This window comes from Pseudophryne corroboree, chromosome 2, assembly GCF_028390025.1.
Source record: "Pseudophryne corroboree isolate aPseCor3 chromosome 2, aPseCor3.hap2, whole genome shotgun sequence".
Taxonomy (NCBI): domain Eukaryota; kingdom Metazoa; phylum Chordata; class Amphibia; order Anura; family Myobatrachidae; genus Pseudophryne; species Pseudophryne corroboree.
This window is the reverse complement of record NC_086445.1, coordinates 1021969344-1021975605: the sequence shown is the minus strand read 5'-3', so window position 1 is coordinate 1021975605 and position 6262 is coordinate 1021969344.

Sequence of the window (6262 nt, the reverse complement as noted above, 5' to 3'; positions counted from 1 at the left end):
ATAAGAATTAGCTCTGGGGTGAAAACCAAAAACTGAAAAGAATGGAGACTCTTTAGTGGAGGAATGACAAGAATTATTGTAAGCAAATTCAGCCAACGGAAGAAACTCGGACCAATCATTCTGGAGTTTGGCTGAATACAAGCGCAAATATTGTTTCAATGATTGGTTAACTCGTTCGGTTTGCCCGTTGGATTGTGGGTGGTAACCGGATGTTAACGACAATTTAATCTTCAATGAGGCACAAAAACATTTCCAGAATTGTGCGATGAATTGTGGACCCCGATCAGAAACAATATCAGTAGGCAACCCATGAAGCCTGAATACATGGCGGAGAAACAAAACTGCCAACCCTTGGGCAGAATGCAATCGGGGAAGAGCAATAAAATGAGCCATTTTACTAAAACGGTCCACTACCACCCATATGACTCGGAATCCGGCTGAAAGGGGAAGGTCAACCACAAAATCCATGGAAATATGAGACCACGGCCTGAGAGGAACATTTAAGGGCATAAGTTGCCCGATGGGCAAGGAACGGGGAACCTTATGCTGTGCACAAACCTGACATGAATAAACAAATTCCTTGACGTCTTTAGAAAGACCAGGCCACCATACTGAGCGAGAGACTAACTCCAATGTCTTAGAGACTCCTGGATGCCCTGAAACTTTGTTATCATGGAATTCCGTTAAAACAGTAGCTCTCAAAAACTCAGGGACGTAAAGACGACCAGCAGGAGTAATTCTAGGAGCTTGGTGTTGAAGCTGTTTTAACTGGGTAAATAAATCTTGTGTGAGGCCCGCCCAGATGACCGAAGATGGAAGTATGGGGGTAACAGGATTGTTATTGTGAACCGGAAAAAAGCTACGTGACAGGGCATCAGCCTTAGTATTCTTGGAACCAGGCCTGAAAGTGATTATAAATTTGAAACGCATAAAAAATAATGCCCAACGTGCCTGCCGGGCATTAAGCCGCTTAGCCGATTCAATGTATTGCAGGTTCTTATGGTCAGTCAATACCGAAATAGTATGTTTTGCTCCCTCCAGCCAATGCCTCCACTCCTCGAAAGCCCACTTTACCGCCAGTAACTCCCGATTACCAACGTCATAGTTGGATTCAGCGGAGGAGAATTTCCTGGACATAAAGGCACAAGGATGTAACTCCAGAGACTCCGGATCCTTTTGAGAAAGGATAGCCCCCACTCCAACCTCCGAGGCATCAACCTCCACCACAAAGGGCAATTCCGGATTAGGATGTCTGAGGACTGGAGCCGAGACAAAGGCTTGTTTCAAGGCCCGGAAGGACAACTCAGCTTCACGCGACCAGTTGGTAGGATCCGCTCCTTTCTTTGTCAGAGCTACAATGGGAGCAACCAGGTCAGAAAAAGAATGAATGAACCTCCTATAATAATTCGCAAACCCTAAAAAGCGCTGAATTGCTTTTAAATTGGTGGGTTGCGCCCAACTAAGGATGGCCTGGAGTTTCTTTGGTTCCATGGAAAATCCCTGAGGGGAAATTATGTACCCTAAAAAAGATACTTCCGTGACATGAAACTCACACTTCTCCAGCTTGGCATATAAATGATTCTCACGTAACTTTTGAAGAACCAGATGCACCTGGGTAACATGAATTTAAAAAAGCAATACCCAAAGGTATTACCTATACCCAGGCGCTAGATGGGTGGTTCCCCACAGCAGCTGTATAAAAAAGGGTTGGTCAGACCCCTAAAACAGTGGATGAAACAAAAGAATGCAGCGCTTGAATGGTCACATAAGCAAGAACAAGTAGCATGTAAAAATACTTATTTTAATAAAACATGTATTAAAAAGTGGTCTATAATAGTAGAGTATGTATCTACTTAAACTTTCACATAAGTTTCAAATATCAATCATGATAGGTGTTTTTTCAAATGTCAATAGAGTCCTTGTAGAAGGTAAGTATTGCAAAACCTGTTCCTATAATAGTCCCCTTGCATATAAGGACCCTTTGTCCTATCCGTGAGTTTATAGTTACCACCGGCGTCCCTTGAGGTAATTAGGCGAAGCTGCGTCCGCAAATTTGCAGTTCCTCAGAGTATGGTAGATGTGGCTCCTCCACGGTAGGTATAGGTTCTTTTAGGGGTCCAAGTTGTTAAGAGGCAATTGCGGGGGCTTGGTCCAGGTCCAATCCTTCCAAGGTTTAGGCAAACACACTATCAGGCAAGTCCCTGATAGTGTGTTTGCCTAAACCTTGGAAGGATTGGACCTGGACCAAGCCCCCGCAATTGCCTCTTAACAACTTGGACCCCTAAAAGAACCTATACCTACCGTGGAGGAGCCACATCTACCATACTCTGAGGAACTGCAAATTTGCGGACGCAGCTTCGCCTAATTACCTCAAGGGACGCCGGTGGTAACTATAAACTCACGGATAGGACAAAGGGTCCTTATATGCAAGGGGACTATTATAGGAACAGGTTTTGCAATACTTACCTTCTACAAGGACTCTATTGACATTTGAAAAAACACCTATCATGATTGATATTTGAAACTTATGTGAAAGTTTAAGTAGATACATACTCTACTATTATAGACCACTTTTTAATACATGTTTTATTAAAATAAGTATTTTTACATGCTACTTGTTCTTGCTTATGTGACCATTCAAGCGCTGCATTCTTTTGTTTCACGCACCTGGGTAACATGTTGTTCCATTGATTCAGAAAAAATCAGGATGTCGTCTAAGTAAACGACCACGAATTTCCCTAGGAAGTCACGGAGCACATCGTTAATGAGGTCTTGAAAAACTGCCGGAGCATTGGACAGGCCGAACGGCATCACCAGGTATTCGTAGTGACCCGACTGAGTACTGAAGGCCGTTTTCCACTCATCTCCAGATTTAATTCGGATGAGGTTGTACGCTCCTCTAAGGTCAATTTTAGAAAAAATCACAGCAGAACGTAACTGATCAAAGAGTACAGAAATCAACGGCAAAGGATAGGTGTTTTTAACTGAGATCTTATTCAGGGCTCTAAAATCAATGCAAGGTCTAAGCGAGCCATCCTTTTTCTCCACAAAGAAGAAGCCTGCACTTAAAGGAGATTTTGATGGTCTAATAAATCCTTTCTCAAGGCTCTCCTTTACATAATCATTCATAGCCGTAGTTTCTGGCCCGGATAATGCATATAATCTTCCCTTTGGCAATGCGGCACCAGGAATTAACTCAATAGCACAATCATAAGGCCGATGGGGAGGCAGAATGTCCGCATTGCCTTTGAAGAAAACATCAGCAAACTCCTGGTATTCCACCGGAATGAGTTCTGGAATGATAGCTGCTACTCTGACTGGAAACGTGATACATTCCTTATCACAAAAAGTACCCCAATGTGAAATCTCCCCCGACCGCCAATCAATGGTGGGATTATGAAAGGCCAGCCAAGGGTGACCCAGAACAACTGGAACTGCTGGGCAATGTGTAAGAAAGAACTCGATTTTCTCGGAATGTAGAGCTCCTACTGTAAGTAATACAGGGGGTGTACGAAGAGAAATAATCCCATTAGACAGCGGACTCCCATCTAAGCCATGCATGGTGACACACCTACCCAAAGGTAACTGAGGAATGCCTAAGGCCTTAGCCCAAGTTAAATCCATAAAGTTTCCTGCAGCTCCACTGTCAACAAAAGCCAACACCGAAGAACTGAGGCTGCCAAAGGAAACTTTAACTGGGACTAAAAGGGAGTTATTCGAGGAGATAAGCTGCAGACCTAGGTGAACCCCCTCACAATTCACCTGGTCAAAGCGTTTCCCGACTTGTTCGGACAATTACGAGCAAAATGTCCCTTACCCCCACAGTACAGACAAAGGGGGAAATTTACTAAGCTCACGATTTTGACCGAGATGCCGTTTTTTCATCAAAGTGTCATCTCGGCAGTGATGAGGGCATTCGTAATATTTTGAAGTCCTAGGAAAAAAATCACGAATGAATACACCATCGGTCAAAACGCGGCTGTTTAAGTATGAATCTCGGTCATTTACTAAGAAGTGCAAAGCAAAAAAAAAACAAACACTGCCGTGAAAAATTACAACTCGTAAAAAAGTGCTAAAAAAAACCAGACCTTTTTTTTTTATTCGTGATTGGATAGGCATGCACGGATCCATGAGATCCGTGCATGTATATCAGTGGGAAGGGGTGGGAAAGTGCTTATTTTTAAAAAAAAAATTGCGTGGGGTCCCCCCTCCTAAGCATAACCAGCCTCGGGCTCTTTGAGCCGATCCTGGTTGCAGAAATATGGGGAAAAAATTGACAGGGGTTCCCCCATATTTAAGCAACCAGCATCGGGCTCTGCGCCTGGTCCTGGTTCCAAAAATACGGGGGACAAAAAGAGTAGGGGTCCCCCGTATTTTTAAAACCAGCACCGGGCTCCACTAGCTGGACAGATAATGCCACAGCCGGGGGTCACTTTGATATAGTGCCCTGCGGCCGTGGCATCAAAAATCCAACTAGTCACCCCTGGCCGGGGTACCCTGGGGGGAGTGGGGACCCCTTCAATCAAGGGGTCCCCCCCCCCCAGCCACCCAAGGGCCAGGGGTGAAGCCCGAGGCTGTCCCCCCCCATCCAATGGGCTGCGGATGGGGGGGCTGATAGCCTTTGTTGTAAAAGAAAAGATATTGTTTTTAGTAGCAGTACTACAAGTCCCAGCAAGCCTCCCCCGCATGCTGGTACTTGGAGAACCACAAGTACCAGCATGCGGCGGAAAAACGGGCCCGCTGGTACCTGTAGTACTACCACTAAAAAAATACCCAAAAAAACACAAGACACACACACCTTGAAAGAGGCTTGCTGGGACTTGTAGTACTGCTACTAAAAACAATATATTTTCATTTACATCAAAGGCTATCAGCCCCCCCATCCGCAGCCCATTGGATGGGGGGGGACAGCCTCGGGCTTCACCCCTGGCCCTTGGGTGGCTGGGGGGGGGGACCCCTTGATTGAAGGGGTCCCCACTCCCCCAGGGTACCCCGGCCAGGGGTGACTAGTTGGATTTTTGATGCAGGGCACTATATAAAAGTGACCCCCGGCTGTGGCATTATCTGTCCAGCTAGTGGAGCCCGGTGCTGGTTTTAAAAATACGGGGGACCCCTACTCTTTTTGTCCCCCGTATTTTTGGAACCAGGACCAGGCGCAGAGCCCGATGCTGGTTGCTTAAATATGGGGGAACCCCTGTCATTTTTTTACCCATATTTTTGCAACCAGGATCGGCTCAAAGAGCCCGAGGCTGGTTATGCTTAGGAGGGGGGACCCCACGCAATTTTTTTTTTAAATTTTACAGTGTTTAATTAAAAAAAAAAAAAATTGAACCCCAGCACGGATCACACAGATCCGGCCGAGATTAATTGTAAAAAAGTCGGCAGTGTTTTGCTAATCACTGCCGTAAAAAACACAAAAAAAACACGAATGACATCGACATCGGAAGAAAAGAAAAACCCGAATACGACAGCTTAGTAAATCCATCGTAACAAATTCAAAAAGTTGCAGTTTTACACTTTCGATGTCATTCGTGATTGAACTTTGACCTGAAACGGGAAAACACGAATCTTAGTAAATTTACCCCAAAGACCAGAATTTTGCCTTCTGGCTCTTTCTTCAGGAGACAGCCGGGAGAGACCCATCTGCATGGGCTCCTCTACGTCTTCAGGAATGGAATATACACACGGACTTGACCTTACAGGTGCTCCTTTTTCAGCCCTCCGCTCTCTGAGACGACGATCAATCTTAATAGAAAGCTCCATGAGTTTATCGAGAGTCTCAGGAGCGGGGTACTGAAGGAGACTGTCTTTTATAGACTCTGATAAGCCAAGGCGAAACTGACTGCGCAGGGCTGGGTCATTCCAGCCACAGTCGTTCGACCAACGGCGAAACTCCGTACAATAAACCTCCGCAGGATTTCTACCCTGTCTGAGAGCGCGCAACTGACTTTCAGCGGACGCCTCTCTATCAGGGTCATCATACAAGAGCCCTAAAGACTCAAAAAAAGCGTCAACTGACAACAATGCCGGATCCTCTGCTCTTAAACCAAATGCCCAGGTCTGAGGATCCCCCTGGAGCAAAGAAATAATAAACCCGACCCGCTGAGATTCAGTACCCGAGGAAGTCGGTCTTAAACGAAAATAAAGTTTACAGGATTCTTTAAAATTAAAAAACTCTTTTCTATCACCAGAAAAACGGTCAGGCAAATGCATCTTTGGTTCAGGGACTACCCTTGGGGAAGCTCGCAAAAGATCTTCCTGC